General features: G+C 36.3%; 1 protein-coding gene and 1 pseudogene across 3 annotated transcripts in view; one reads left to right on the top strand and one right to left on the bottom strand.

Moving 5' to 3' along the window:
- Window positions 1-3,087: 3,087 nt before the first annotated feature.
- LOC129542141 (olfactory receptor 11G2-like) overlaps window positions 3,088-15,901 on the bottom strand; it is a 30,789-nt gene continuing 17,975 nt past the window's right edge. For 2 of the 3 annotated variants that reach the window (XR_016038337.1, XR_016038335.1), the window contains exon 2: window positions 4,682-8,839. The gene's annotated coding sequence lies outside the window, so the exon portion shown is untranslated. Of the gene's footprint in view, window positions 3,421-4,416; window positions 4,655-4,681; window positions 8,840-15,901 lie in introns of those variants that run through there. The other variant, XR_016038336.1, reaches the window with a different exon arrangement.
- Window positions 12,349-15,901, top strand: part of LOC129542138 (GTP-binding protein 10 pseudogene) — a 60,468-nt pseudogene continuing 56,915 nt past the window's right edge.

The following is a 15,901-nucleotide window of genomic DNA, read 5'->3' on the forward strand; positions in this document are numbered from 1 at the left end:
ATGGGGCAGGAGATGGGAGGGAGTTTCAAAGGGGAGAGGATATATGTATACCTATGACTGATTCATGTTGAGGTTTGACAGAAAACAAGAAAATTCTGTAAAGAAATTATCCTTCAGTTAAAAAATACATTAAAAATGTTTAAAATAAACAAGTATTATGTAAATAAGAAAGAGAATTAGGATATTTATTATCAAACAATTACTATGTTACAAATGCATTTGACATAAAATGTTGAATGTAAGCTGCTGTGCAAAGAGCTGAAGCAATTTTCAGCTTCCTTGCTTCCTACCCTCAGGGAAACCATATAATATACCATTATTATATCATATTTTATATGATAAAATAATTATTTTGTCATGTAATGCAGTCAGATTTCTTTTGCTTGTAGTAGCAGTAAACTGTAAACCATGAGACAGGTTTTCTTTAAGAGATTCAGAGACCCTTTCTATGAATGTCTATCAGGGACACACCTGATCTTTACCTTTACCCTGTAGTCCATGAGCTATAGTTATCTGTGTGAAATACTTCATTCTCCTGCTATCTCACCACTTACCTTTCCATTGTTTGCATATACTGTTCCCCAGTTGACTCCTGTAACAACTAATCTCTCTTTTGGTCATAGCACGTCTCACAGTTTTAATCTTTTCTCATCCTACACTGTCAACTCCTTGAGGGACTGAAATGTGACTTACTGACTTATCTGATTTATTTCCTAGATATATACTTGATGTATTACAAGTATTCACTAAATGCTTTTAATGAATTAGCGAACAATAAGGAATGCAAATGTAATAGCCCTGAAACTAGACCAATTAACACTTTACATGCATGCTAAGTCGTTTCAGTTGTGTCCGACTCTTTGCGACCCTGTGAACTGTACCCACCAGGGACAGGCTCCTTTGTCCATGGGATTCTCCAGGCAAGAATACTGGAGTGAGTTGCCATGCCCTCCTCCAGAGGATCTTCCACACCCAGGGATTGAACCCAGGTCTCCCAGGTCTCCTACATTGGCAGGCGGGCTCTTTACCATTAGAGCCACCTGGTGGGACTAGGTGAACACTTTAACAAACACTTTAACAAACTTTACTTCCTCCCGCACATCTTCAGCTCTTGTTCAGTTGCTCAGTTGTGTCTGACTCTGCGACCCCACGGACTGCAGCATGCCCAGATTTCCTGTCCATCAGCATCTCCCGGAGCTTGCTCAGCCTCATGTCCATTGAGTCAGTGATGCCACCCAACCATCTCATCCTCTGTCATCCCCTTCTCCTCCCGCCTTCCATCTTTCCCAGCATCAGGGTCTTTTTAAATGAGTTAGTTCTTCGCATCAGGTGGCCAAAGTATTGGAGCTTCAGCTGCAGCATCAGTCCTTCCAATGAATATTCAGGAGTGATTTCCTTTTGAATTGAATGGTTGGATCTCCTTGCAGTCCAAGGGACTCTCAAGAGTCTTCTCCAACACCACAGTTCAAAAGAATCAATTCTTTTTGGCTCAGCCTTCCTTATGGTCCAACTCTCACTTCCATACATGACAACTAGGAAAACCATAGCCTTGACTAGATGGACCTTTGTTGGTGAAGTAATGTCTCTGCTTTCTAATATGCTGTTTAGGTTTGTCATAGCTTTTCTTACAAGGAGCAAGTGTCTTTTAATTTCATGGCTGCACCATCTGCAGTGATTTTGGAGTCCCCCAAAATAGTCTGTCACAATTTCCATTGTTTCCCCATCTATTTCCCATGAAGTGATGGGACCAGATGCCATGATCTTCTTTTTTTGAATGTTGAGGTTTTTTTTTTTTCTTTTTCTTTTTTTTCAAAAACAATTTTAGGAATCTTGACTTAAAAACAACCTTATCTTAAAATGGAGTAACTTTGGTTTTACGAGCAGCAAGCAAAGTACAGAAGCAAAAATGCATTACAGGAGCATTAAGTTCTAATGTGACCTACATTAGGTCACAGCGTCTAATCTGAAATCACACCCATAATATAATTTTTCAGGATATCTGGGAAATAGTTATTTCCCAGGGTGTCTGAACCATAGCTACTCTATTTTGACTTTTAATTGTAAAAAAAAAATTTTTTTAATAGCCAAAGCAGATTTCACCATTAATGATGTCAGTGTTTTTCTAGGTATAAGAAGATGCAAGAATTGGAACTCATAAAACCATTTTCTGAAAAGATCTAACTATGTGAAGGCCTGTTCTGCTGAATGTTGAGTTTTAAGTAATCTTTTTCACTGCTGTCTTTCACTTTGATCAAGAGGTTCTTTAGTTCTTCTTAGCTTACTGCCATAAGGGTGGTGTCATCTTCATATCTGAGGTTATTGATATTTCTCCCTGCAATCTTGATTTCAGCTTGTGCTTCATCCAGCCTGGCATTTTGCATGATGTACTCTGCACATAAGTTATATAAGCAGGGTGACAATATACAGCCTTGATGTACTCCTTTCCCAATTTTGAAATTGGAAAACATCTTCAAAGAACAAAATAATTTCCCATATTTTCTCTCCAGAACCAAGAAGTCTGAATGAAATGATGTTTGTGGGTTTTTGGATCCCGGCTCCTTTGTTTGCATTGGAAACAGCCTGTGCCTTGCCATAGATTCCCCAAGAAACCCAGGAATTGTGGGCGACTGTTTCTTAGGCTCCAGTTCTCAGAAAACTTACCAGTAGAGCTATCGTTATTATCTATAAAATTTTGTTTCAAAGATACCAAAGAGTGAAAATAAGTCTTTCTTCCTTCTTCAAGACATCCTGTTGCCAAATGCAACTATGGTTAGGTTTCTTATTTATCCTATGAAAGATATTCCTTTTTTTAAACCACAAGGACAAATTTATAATCTCATCAATAAATGACAACTTACATACTATGCATCATTTATTCACTTAATAACAAATATAAGTTGGAGGTAGTTCCATATCTGTATATCTAAAATTCTCCCATTTAAGAAATGCTACATCATATTCCATTGCATGAATGTCATACATATTGAAATATGTCTCAATAAATGGGCATTTGAGTGGGTTCTAAAAATGCATTTTTCACATATGTATGATTATATGTGTAGATTGTGTATCTAAGAGTGAGTACAATTGCTGGGATAATGGATATGTGAATTTTAAATTTTCTGAAATTGTTTGCAATGGCCTAAGTAGAAGTTGCACCAGTTTAGACTTTTATCAGTAATGCATGCTTTCCCCTTTTAAATGAAAGAATATTTGATGGTTGTACACCAGAATGCCAAACCCTTCAATATTTTCTTATAGTTTATTATGTATTTCTCTCTTTATGAGTAGAATGAGAAGTATAAAGATTTTTCTAAACATTTTAAAGTTATTACCAGAGCAAATCACTCAAATTTTCCATTCTTCACTTTCTTGATCTGCACAATGAGGGAGTTGGATAAAGTCTCTGAGTCCTTTCTCCTAAAATTTTGGGAAAAGTACGAATAGCCATGATGAATAGGTTCAACAATAAGATGAACAGTTCTCAAAGTGTTCAGTTCAGTCACTCAGTCATGTCCTACTCTTTGCAACCCCATGGACTGCAGCATGCCAGGCCTCCCTGTATATCACCAACTCCTGGAGTTTACTCAACTCATGTACATTGAGTTGGTACTCACTATTTACTTAAGATTTTTTAACCTGGAAAAGTATAAAGATAGCCCAGTTGCCCAAAGATTTCCCCTTTTGTTTTTTGACCAAGTTTCTTATTTTTGTATTTCCAGAAATTTCTGCAGGGCATATTTTATATCTTTGTTCCTCAGACTATAGATCACAGGATGAATGAGTGGGGTTCCCACTGAATAAAACAGAGTCACAAGCTTCTGTATTCCAGCATCATGCCCAGATGTTGGGCTCAGATACCTGACCATCACTGAGCCATAGAAGAGTGAGACCACAGCCAGATGAGACCCACAGGTAGAGAAAGCTTCCCTTGTCCAGCTGCTGAAGGGACTTTAATACAGCTCTCAAGACCAGAGCATAGGACCCCATGATGCAGAGGAAAGGAATAAATAAGAGGAGAGAACTTATGACTGCCCAAAAAATTCCATTACTGAGGTTCTAGCACAGGTGAGTGCTAGAAGAGGACCTGGGTCACACAGGAAGTGGTCAATGATCCTGGACCCACAGAAGGACATTTGGGAGATGATGATGATGGGGACTGGGAACTAGAGGAAACCAAGTGCCCAGTAGCTGATCACAGGATTGGTGCAGAGACGTCCAGTCATGAGAGTGGGGTAGTGTAGAGGCCAGCAGATGGCAAGGTATCGATCAAATGCCATAATAGCCAAGAAAAAACATTCTGTAGAACCCAAGGAGAAGAAAAAGTAGAACTGGAGAAAGCACCCAGAGAAGGAGATGAGCTTGTTGTCAGAAAGGAAGTTGGCCAACATGTTGGGGACAGTGGAGGTGACATACCAGATCTCCAGGAAGGAGAAGTTGGCCAGCAGGATGTCCATGGGGGTGTGGAGTCTCTGATCCCAGCACACAGCACAGATGATCGAACCGTTGCCCATGAGGGTCAGGAGGTAGACAGCAGAGAAGAGCACAAAGAGGAGAATCTGCCCCTCCCTGGGGCAAGGGAAGCCCAGGAGGATGAAGCCAGTGATGGTGCTGGAGGTGTTGGGGGTGTTGGATATTTTCATGAGTCTGCGAGCTGTGAAAGGTCATAATTACTGAATATCCCTGGAATAGCAGAGGAGCTTCATTTTCTTTGTCCCAACATGAAGCTGAGATTTATTTACTTGTTGTTAATTCATTATAATTGAGTGTTTACGTTTAAATATTGGGGATACAGCAATGAACACAAGAGATTAAAACTCATACCTCATGTAGCTTATCCCAGTAGGAGAATGCAATGTGTAATTCTTTTGAATTAAATACATTGAGTTATTGTTCTTCTTGGCAAACTGCTTCTTAAGGGTAGGCTGAAGTTATTGCTATGTCAAACAGTAGTGTCATGGTGATGACTGGGGGTGTACATGATCTTGCATTTAGAAGGGTTTCTATAATTTCCTTATAATAAGTGGAAAATTGCATTTCCTATGTACTCCTTGAGTTGTCACCTAATGTAGCTGCTTGTAGGCAGGTACCATGTTGGATCATGTGATTTTGAAGCAGGAAAACATGTGTGACTTTTGATGCCATTTAAAAGTTGACATTTGGCTATCTTCCAACCTAACTTGTTGATTCATTCTCCCTATTATCATTATCTGACAATTTCATAAGTAAATCAATCAACTTTGATGGGGAAAATTTCCTGAAAAAAATAGCACCAAGAAAGAGGCCATCTAAATAGATTTCTTGAATAATAAAATTAATATATCAATAATATGACCATGTTGAAATAGTTCTGTCTATTCTCTGTGATAAAAATGCAGTGCTGTGCACAGCACTTTGGAACCCATTCTTCTCGGTCAAAATCAGTATTACTTGGTTCTCAGGTCAAGGGGTACTCACTCATGTGTTCAATAAGAACTCCCATGATTCTGTCCATTTCTATCTTAATGTGCATTACCTCAGTGCCTTGCTGGCTTCAGCTAGAGTGAGACTGGGAGGGGAGAAGATGACTGCATTATGTGTTCAGCTTCTCTATGCTTTTGCTCAGCTTGTAAATTTATCTGTCAGCTCATGCAGCTCAATTTCAAAAAACATACAACCGAATCAAAACATGGGAGAAGACGTAAACAGAAATTTCTCCAAAGAGGACATGCATATGGCCAACCAACACATGAAAAATGCTCAACATTGCTCACTATTACAGAAATGCAAATCAAAACTACAATGAGGTATCCCCTTACACCAGTCAGAATGATCATCATCAAAAAATCTACAAACAGTAAATTCTGGAGAAGGTGTGGAGAAAAGGAAACCCCCGTACACTGTTGGTGGGAATGTAAATTGATATAGTCACTATCGAGAACAGTATGGAAGTTCCTTAAAAAACTAAAAATAGAGCTACCGTATGACCCAGCAATCCCTCTCTTGGGCATATACCAGGAGAAAACCATAATTCAAAAAGATACATTGCACCTCAATGTTCATTGCTGCACTATTTACAATAGCCAGGACATGGAAGCAACCTAAATGTCCATTGATGGGTGAATGGATAAAGAAGATGTGGTACAATGGAAAATTACTGAGCCATAAAAAGGAGCAAAATTGTACCATTTGCAGATACATGGATGGATCTAGAGACTGTTGCACATAGTGAAGTAAATCATAAAGATAAAAACAAATATTATATCAATTTTATGTGAAATCTAGAAAAATGATACCAATGAACTTATTTACAAAGCAGAAATAGAGATACAGACATAGAAAACAAATATATGGATACCAAGAAGGGGAAGGAGGAGTTGGGATGAACTGAGAGATTACAATTCTATGGATAAACTAGGTAACTAATGAGAACCTACTGTATAGCATAGGGGACTCTACTCAGTGCTCTGTGGTGACCTAAATGGGAAGGAAATCCAAAAAAAGGGATATATGTATGTCTATAGCTGATTCACTTCGCTGAAGTGAATGCTGAATTAAAACTTTCATTATGTTTTAATAGCACATCTCTCTTTCTACTATCCTTTGTACACAGTTCAGCTGTAGTTATGTTTATTTCTAAAATACGCCTTGAGCCCTGATGCATCTGCTTCTCTCTTTCCCCAGCACCCTAATAGTTTAAGTTACCCATATTATTTCTCTAAATTACTGCAAAGGTCTCCCAAATGATTTCTCTGATTCCTGCCTTTGCTTCTATACAATCAGTTCTCTACACAGCAGACAGACTGACCTTTTAAGAGTGTAAATAAGATCATGCAATTTGCTTATGCAAAAACATCCCACAACTCAACCTGGAATAAAATCCAAGTTCCCTTTTATGATACATGGGCCCCTGAATGATCTGGCTTCCACCTATTTTACCATTTTCTTCCCTTTTCTGATCTGTCTTTTCCTATTCCCCCTTCTTCATTTACACAGGCCTTCTTTGTATCCTGGAATACACAACTTCTTTACTGACTGGGTTCTTTGCTTTAAATGTTCTATTCACCTGGAAATGTATCTGGAGCCCATTTTTCACTTTCCAGCCTAATTATTCTGTTCTTCTGAACACCTTATGTAAGTATCTCTGTCATTCTTTTGTTTGTAAATTCCTATCAAAGTCTGAAATTCTTTTGTTTCTTATGTGTGTATCTTTGCCAGCCAAATGAGGGCAAGAACCTTGTCTGTTGGGTTCATTGTTTTATTAAAATTGTGGCACAAAATAGTTTTAATTGTTTTATTAATTGCTTTTTTTCAAAATTATGTTTCTGATTATAAAGTTTGGTTATTACTGAAATTTTGGAAAATGTATGCATTATAATGAAGAGAATAAAAGCTTCCTTAATATCTATACATAAAACATATTTTGGAAGAAATATATTCCAAGCCTGAAAACAATAGAGTTTTGTTTTCTACAGTGGAGTGGAGTCCTGGTATCCTCACTAACTTCTCTCAGCAGCCAGCCTGGATGATTCCCCTGTGAGCACAGTCCTTTCCTTGCTGGCCTGGACAGGCTACTCCATACAGAAGCACAGCTTCCAGAACTGGACCACCTGAGTCTGAATCCTACCTCCACAACATTATAGCCATGGATGCTAGACCAAGTATTAACCTCTCCATGGTTTTGTGTCCTTTTCTGTAAGGTGAAGTGAATACAACTACAGAGGGCATTTTGAAGATTACAGAAAGAATAGTTTTAAAATACCTAGCAATATACATAGGGTATATATATATACATATACATATATATCCTATTGTTTAAACTTTTTCAAAAGCCCAAAGCAAAGTGTATTTATCCACTACTGGTGAGTGGCAGCCAATTATGTTATGCTAGAAATTGTACTGAATTTGGATACAAGAGCCCAGGATTTGAATTCCAACACCTAAACATTGCATTGTCGTGGCAAATTCTATAAGCCAGTTATTTTTTGACTCTTAGTTTCCTCAGATGTCAGATGGAGATGATAACACCTTCCCCAGAGGGTTGTTATGAAAACTATTGAATGGAATAATAAATTGACAAGGTGGAAGCAGCTTCTCAATATCTGACATGTGGTAAATATTAGATGTTTTGGGTAAAATTGTGGCGGAGTTACAGGAGACATTTTTCTCCAGAGATGTAGATTCTCCGTCTATATTTTAATATTTTTCTCTTCTAAAAACTGAATTACCTTCTTTCCTGAAGTAAGAAAGGGATTCTCAACTGAAGCTTCTCAGTTTTTTACAGACTTTTCTGAGTAGAAGCAGTTGTCTTTGTAGTAACCAGCTGGGAGAGAAGGTGTGAAGAGTAGGTTGGATGGGGATCAGTGAATGTATGTGCTTTAGGATCCATGGGTTATAAGCACAGCTTGTCTCGTCCTCCTTGAGGAATCATTTGCTGCCTCTAGAAGGATTGTGCCAGGAGACAGGTCTATGCTAGTTCTTCCCGTGTTCACTTCCTATCTCCTCTGGAGACAGTTGTGCCTTCATTATTGCTTTTATTTTCCCCAGTGATGGAGGAAGTAATATCTTTTCCTTAGTTTTAGTCTCTTCGAGATGGCCAGAGATTCAATCGACAGGTTCATCAGTCACTCACCAAATCTGTTCAGAACACTTCTCATATGATCAGGGGAGATTCTGTCAAACAAAACCCAAGCCAAGGTGTTCGTCTTGCTGGAGTTTGTTCTTTGGTCTTCTGATAAGTTGTTGTCAACTGTGGGTGCTGGGGACAGGTGCTTGTCTTGCTATCAGACAGAGGAGACTGGTTTTAGGGAGTAACGAAGCTGTGCAATCCCTCTTTCCCCCAGACTATCATGGCCTTTTTCTGTAGAAAAAATAGAAATCTTGTGTTGAATCTGATAAGCATTTATCATTTAGAAAGAGTTACTTACAGTTTCAAATAAGAAATTTTAATTTTGAATAAAAATTTTTTTCCCAAGAATTGAGTTTTCTTTTAAAAGTCTGTTTTAAATCTTTGAGGTTTTCACCAATTTACTAACACAAAAAGGCTCATTTTATTTTAAAAAATGATCAGTATCTAAACTTGATTGGATCATGGGCCAGAAAAATAAAATCTCTCTTCACCTTTTGCTATAAAAGATACGAGCAGTATAATTTGGGAAATTACAGAATAAGGTCTTTATATTGCATAATGGTATTAAAGCAGCATAGATTTCTTAACTTTGATAATTATGCGAGGTTATGTGAGAAAATATGTTTAATTCTAGAAAATGCACACTAAATCATTTAGGTAAGTTGTCTTCAGCTTACACTTAATAGGTGTGTATATAGAGACAGTCAGACATATGGACAGAGAGAGGGTAATAGATGTAAAAGGACACAGAGAGACTGTAAGAAATAGTGGTAAAATTTTAATGATTTGAAGTCCGGATGAAGGGCATATAGACATTTTGTACTTTACTATTATTGCAACTTTTCTGCAAAGCTGAAGTTTTGTTTGATAATAAAAAACAATACCAGTAATCAGCTCACTTTTATTTATCAAATATGCCTTTTTTTCCCCCCTGGTTCTCAAGGTCTTATTTGGAAGCAGTTAGTCTTTTTAAACATCTGCAAACAAAATACAATTTTTCTTATGATTTAGCTGAACTGAACTGAACTGAAAAGAAGATAACAAAAAGAAGAAAAATTGCAAAAATATAGAGAAAGGTTTTACGGAGTTATTTCAGCTGTAGTAACATATTAGCAAGTAAATGTTATTCTGCTTTTTGCTGCATATCTTTTGTGGCTTACACCTGATGGAATATATGACTCCCAGAAATCCATCACTGAATATTTACTTTGTATGTGCCACTACTCTGGATTGTGAATGAATATGAAAATTGGAAAAATAGAGAAATGCAAAGAACATTAAAACTTGTCCTCATTTATTATGGGAATTTAACATGAATATTTCAGAAGAAAAAATACGAAAAAGTGCCACAGATATTTTATACAATTATTAATGATAAGAACTTGGAGCGCTAAAGAACATTGACCTTGGGATAGGAAATGAACTATATCTTAGATATAAAGGCCCATTAGTATCCAGAACATATTTTGTATGACTCTATCACTGAAGTAAAATGCAAAAGCTTCTTCAGTTTATACTTTGTGATATTTCTTTAGAATTATTTTCCATATCTTCTCAAATATGTTTATATATATACTTAAGTATGCATCTATCCATATTTATAAATAAACAGGGTTGTAAATTGTGATTTGTATTAAATTTTGCAGACCTATTTACTTTATTCTAGAAATTCATTTGTACTTTTGAGAAATATCAATTTAAATAGTAGTGAAATGTAAACTGTGGCCAACTCTGTTGCTGCTGCTGCTGCTAAGTCACTTCAGTCGTGTCCAACTCTGTGTGACCCCATAGGCAGAAGCCCACCAGGCTCCCCCGTCCCTGGGATTCTCCAGGCAAGAACACGGGAGTGGGTTGCCATTTCCTTCTCCAACTCTGTAGGGACATATTAATTCAGAACTAGAAAGTATGCAATATGATTGATAACAGTCTTCAGTTTGAAATGTTGCTAGCATGATTTCACCTTCCTTTATACATTATCAGTTGATATATCAAAGTTGAGAAACTTCCCCTCTTCTGCATGGTACCAGTGAAACTGACTGATGAGAAGCTGGATGGGCTAACGGACCTCTTCCCTTCTGTCCAATACTAAGGGCTCACTTTTCTATCTTCAACTCCAGCTCCCATTCCCTCAGGGTACCTTGTGGCTCTCTCTTAATTTAATTCAGAGAAAATTAAGAAAATACAGAAAATTAAGAAAATTTTGAAGTTACAAATATTAGTTTTGTTAGAAAAAATAAGGGACAAATGGTTAGTGAGGTTTTATATAGACGAGCATCCTTAAGATATGCTAGTTCTTTTAAACTGGGAAACTGAGCTAGATTTATCATTATCATTATTTACAAAATAACTTACTGGAGATTCAAAGTATTCTTTATATACTATTACATATCTTCCTTAACCTGAAATAGGTTTACATCCTAATAAAACCTTTAAAATTGAAAATATGGTAAGTAAATGCTCTAAAATGTTTCAATTTTTTAATTGGAGGAAAATTGGTTTACAATGTTGTGTTGGTTTCTGCAGTACAACAACACGAATCAGCCATAATTATACATATATCTCCTCCCTCTTGAGCCTTAAAAATGCATTTATTACACCTAACTTACCGAATATCACAGTTTAGCCTAGTTTACCTTAAATGTTCTCAGAACATGTATTAGCTTACTTTTGGGCTAAAGTCATCTGACATAAAGCTTATTTCATCATAAAATTGCTGAATTTTCATAATAAATATTATTGTTGATTTGTTGAGCACTGTACAGAAAATGATAAACAGAATGGCTGCATGGGTACTGAATGGTATAAGTGTATAGGTTGTTTACCCTCATGATCATGTGACTGACTGGAAGCTGTGGCTCAGAGCTGAACCTAGCATTGTGAGAGAGTATCATACTACTTATCAACAGGCCAGAAAAATATAAAAATTCAAAGTATGGTTTTTACCAAATGTGTATTATTTTCTCACAACTGTAAAGCTGAAAACTGGTTAAATAGTAAGTTGGGGACTATCTGTACTTGGTATTGAAACATTTGAAAATAAAGCATACAATTGGGAAAAAAAAAACCCAAAATAGAAAAAAAAAAAAAAAGACCTCCCAAACCTCCATATTACTGCCCAAACGTTGCCATTTCAAATATTTTGAAATGCTTCCCTTTGTATTTTTTTCTAAAGACTAGATTTTAATTTTTCTGCACGTGTGCCATATTGCATTTACAATAGTATGCTATACTTATTCATTAAGTTTTTATCAACCATTTACCCAAACAATAATAGTTGAATATTATTTCAGCTTTAGAGGCACATGGAGAATTTTTCCTGCTTTTAAACAATATATGTAAGTCTGCTATGACAAATAAATGGTGATGATGAATATGAGTTTGGACTCAGAGAAACCTGATTGAATCCCTGCTTTTCTAGTTACTGTTAAACTGTATTACTGGTAAATTGTTACCTATTCTCTCCAGGCCTTAGTTTTCTACTCTGTAAAACATGTAAAATGGTAATGGCTCATATAATGTAATGAGGATTAAAAGAGAGATTGTATACAAAATGCTTAGCTCGGGAGCTCACATGTGATAACCTAACATTAAGAGATGCCATAGCATAACACGTTATAGTATGGTTTTTGGAGTCATAGCTGGTTCCAACACTCATTAACTGTTAGGGCAACTTGCTTATTCAATCTAGGCTTTAGTTCCCTCATCTATAAAATGAAGATATGAAAGGTATGCTTGAGGCTGTACATTACTAGCATGGCTAAAGTGGAAGTTCATTTTAGGCACATTGAGAGTTAGCTAGTGTAGCTATTGTGACTTTTAAAATTACTTCACAACTTTTAAGTCCAACATATAGGACAATTTGCTTTCGAAAGCCAAGACCATTTCCTATTCCGGTTTCATCACTTGGTTCTACTTTTTTCCCCCAGAACAACTGCACAGTTCTACTTTGTCATGGAAAATGATCAGCCCTTGGCCATCTGCCGCTCACTGAAATACTTCACTCTCATGAAAGATCTGAGGTAGGTTGATGTGTCTTTTTTGGCTCATTGATTTACTTAAGCACTCAAGTGTTATTTTCTTTCTAAGTGACATGGTCTTGTAGGTTGAGTTCCCTGGAAACAAATACTAATAATAAATATCAGTAATATTTGTACTGTGATGGCATCTGAAGATTGAGTTTTATATTTTAATACCTCTATCCCAATGATGTGCTTCTTTATTTCTATTTGTCTTTTTTTGGGCCTTTTTTTGATTTATTTATTTTTAATTAAAGGATAATTGATTTATAGTATTGCTTTGGTTTCTACCAAACATCAGCATGAATCAGCCATTTTTCTATCTATATCTGTTTGATGAATTGTGAATTATATTCCATCTTGAAATTGTATTTATTTCGATTAAGGATGCTTATTAATATATTAATAGGTTTGGCCAAATATAAGTCATGATGGGTGGTAAATGCTACATGGACATCTATTTGAGGAATACTTCTATTCTGTATATTGTAGTATACAAGTAAACAGATAGTGGTCTGGGAATGGTTATATGCATTTTTCGGAACTTGCCATGATTTCTTACCCCTTCATACTCATGGGTTTTTATCCGTGCCTTCCTTTACCTGCTCCCATAGCAACTTAAAATTCCCTTGTTTATAGAACATCTTGCTTCATTTACTACTTGTTCATGATCCCCAGAAGAGAAGGAAATGTGTCTTATTTGCTTCTGTATATGGCTTGTCCCTTCCAGTTCAGTGCCTAACATATTGAATGTGTTTGTTTTAGTGAATAAGTGACTATGGAGGAAGATGATACAACAGTTATTTTTAAAAAGCTGCTTTCACTTTTTCATAGTTTGTTATTCTCATAGGTCCTCAGAAGAGGAAGACATTTCTTACTTTGTTCTGGCTGAACAAAAGAATTTTAGTGAGATGACATGAAGAGGTTGTCAGTTTCTTTTTTTTTTTTAATTTTCCTCTGAGAAACAGTCTTCTTTTTAGTTTCTCAAAGAATCACAGAAGTATGAAAAAATGTTACTTTGGTTCCAATTTCATAGTAAAAAAAATATTCATAGTAAATGAAATACATGCATATGGAAAAATTTTAAATATACAAAGGCTTGTATGTACAGAGAAAATATTTCCTTCTCTCCCTGTCCCTAGATACCCAGTTCTGTTTCTCAAAAGCATCACTGTTCTTAGTTTCTTCTTTCAGAGATACACAATGTGTTTATGAACATAAATATGTAGATATTTATGTAATCTTTCTTCATATGAAAGATGGCTCAAGACAGATCTCTTTCATCTCACTTTTTCTTTAACTTTGAGGGTACTTTTATATCAACATGTACAGATCTTCATTTTTAACAGTTATATAGTATATTTCACCCTATGTATATACAATAATTTATCTAATTAGTCCTTAATTAATGGGATTTGGATTGTTCCAATCTTTTACTATTAGAAACAGTAGTCAATATTCTTGTACACATGTCATTTTTCTTATTTGTGAGTATACTCCTCAGATAAATACCTAAGAGTGGAATTGCTGAGTCAGAGGGTATGCCCTTTAAATTCTGATAGTTATTTTCTCGGTGTGTATGCCCAGGAGTGCGATTGCTGAGTTGTATGGCAGTTCTATTTCTAGTTTTTTGTGGGAGAGGGCGAGGGTGGAATGATTTGGGAGAATGGCATTGAAACGTGTATATTATTGTATGTGAAATGAATCGCCAGTCCAGGTTCGATGCATGATACAGGATGCTCGGGGCTGGTGTACTGGGATGAACCAGAGGGATGGGATGGGGAGGGAGGTGGAAGGGGGGTTCAAGATGGGGAACGTATGTACACCCGGGGCAGATTCATGTCAATGTTTGACAAAACCAATACAATATTGTAAAGTAATTAGCCTTCAATTAAAATAAATAAATTAAAAAAAAATAAATTCTGATAGTTTTTTGGCAAAATGTCCTCCATAGATATTGTACCAATTTATGCTCTACCAGTAAGGGAAGAGATTGCTGTTTTTCTCAACATTATTTTTGATCTTTGTCAATTTGTGGGGAAAAGAGATATATTTATTATAGCTTTCTTTGTACTTCTCTAATTCTGAACAAAATAGAATGTCTTTTTAGATATTTAAAAGCCTTTCCTTTGTTATTTACTTTTTTTCATTTATTTATGACTTTTTATTTTGCTGATGCTATTTTTCATATTGACCTGAAGATATATACAATATTAAAATTGATGTTATCATGATAGATGTTTTAGAAGACAGAAATAAAAGCACTACCAGAAAAGTGAAGAGTTTGCTGGTGTTGGAAGAGTAATAGGAGACAAGTTTTGCCCCAGGATTGTACAATTTGTAAGAGCAAATACAAAAAAAAAAAAAAAAAAGAGGTGTAAGTATCCATGCTGAAGATAAAGGAAGAAACTTTCCCCTCTTCCTGTTTTTAGAACACTTACTTTAGAAAACTTGTACTTGTTTCTCTGTCATTGAAATGAATGTAAAATTTAAAAGTTTTAAATTTTGACAGGTTTTTCAGCACCCTTGCCAGATTTATGACCTAGGAATGTCTTTGTCAAGGACCTGGGAAGACTTTCTGAAATGTAATAATCAAGATAGAAAGGCCCCAATCTTCCATTTCCTGTGGGAAGATAGGCACATAACATTGGTGGCCTAATTTCCAAGTTGAAAACTACCTCTTGTTATATAGAAATGTCTTTTCTTCTTTGTGTGAAGCCAATTAGCAAACACAGATGGCCAGTCCAATTACCAGGTGAATCTAGGATGAATTGACTATGTGTGATAAAATGGTCGAGTCTTTTTGAGGATTAGTTTTTATCTTGAGAACCTGTATGTAATGGGTTGTATTTGCCTGACTATTAAAGGATAAAATTTCTTTCAGTCTTTGCCATTTCTCAGTGGGTTGCCTGAGATGCCCATAGTCTCCTGCTTTAATGCTTATTCAATAATCAGTGAGTTTAGTTCAGTCGCTCAGTCATGTCTGACTCTTTGTGACCCCAGGGACTGAAGCATGCCAGGCTTCCCTGTTCCTCACCAACTCCCTGAACTTGCTGCAACTCATGCCCATCGAGTCAGTGATGCCATTCAACCATCTCATCCTCTGTCGTCCCCTTCTCCTCCTGCCTTCAATCTTTCTCAGCATCAGGGTCTTTTTCAATGGGTCAGTTCTTCACATCAGGTGGCCAAAGTACTGGAGCTTCAGTCCGGCCAATGAATATTCAGGACTGATTTCCTTTAGGATTGACTGGTTTGATCTCTTTGCAGTCCAAGGGAC

Source organism: Moschus berezovskii, chromosome 9 (genome assembly GCF_049115385.1).
Source record: "Moschus berezovskii isolate FMDL1 chromosome 9, NW_MosBer_1.0, whole genome shotgun sequence".
Lineage (NCBI taxonomy): Eukaryota > Metazoa > Chordata > Mammalia > Artiodactyla > Moschidae > Moschus > Moschus berezovskii.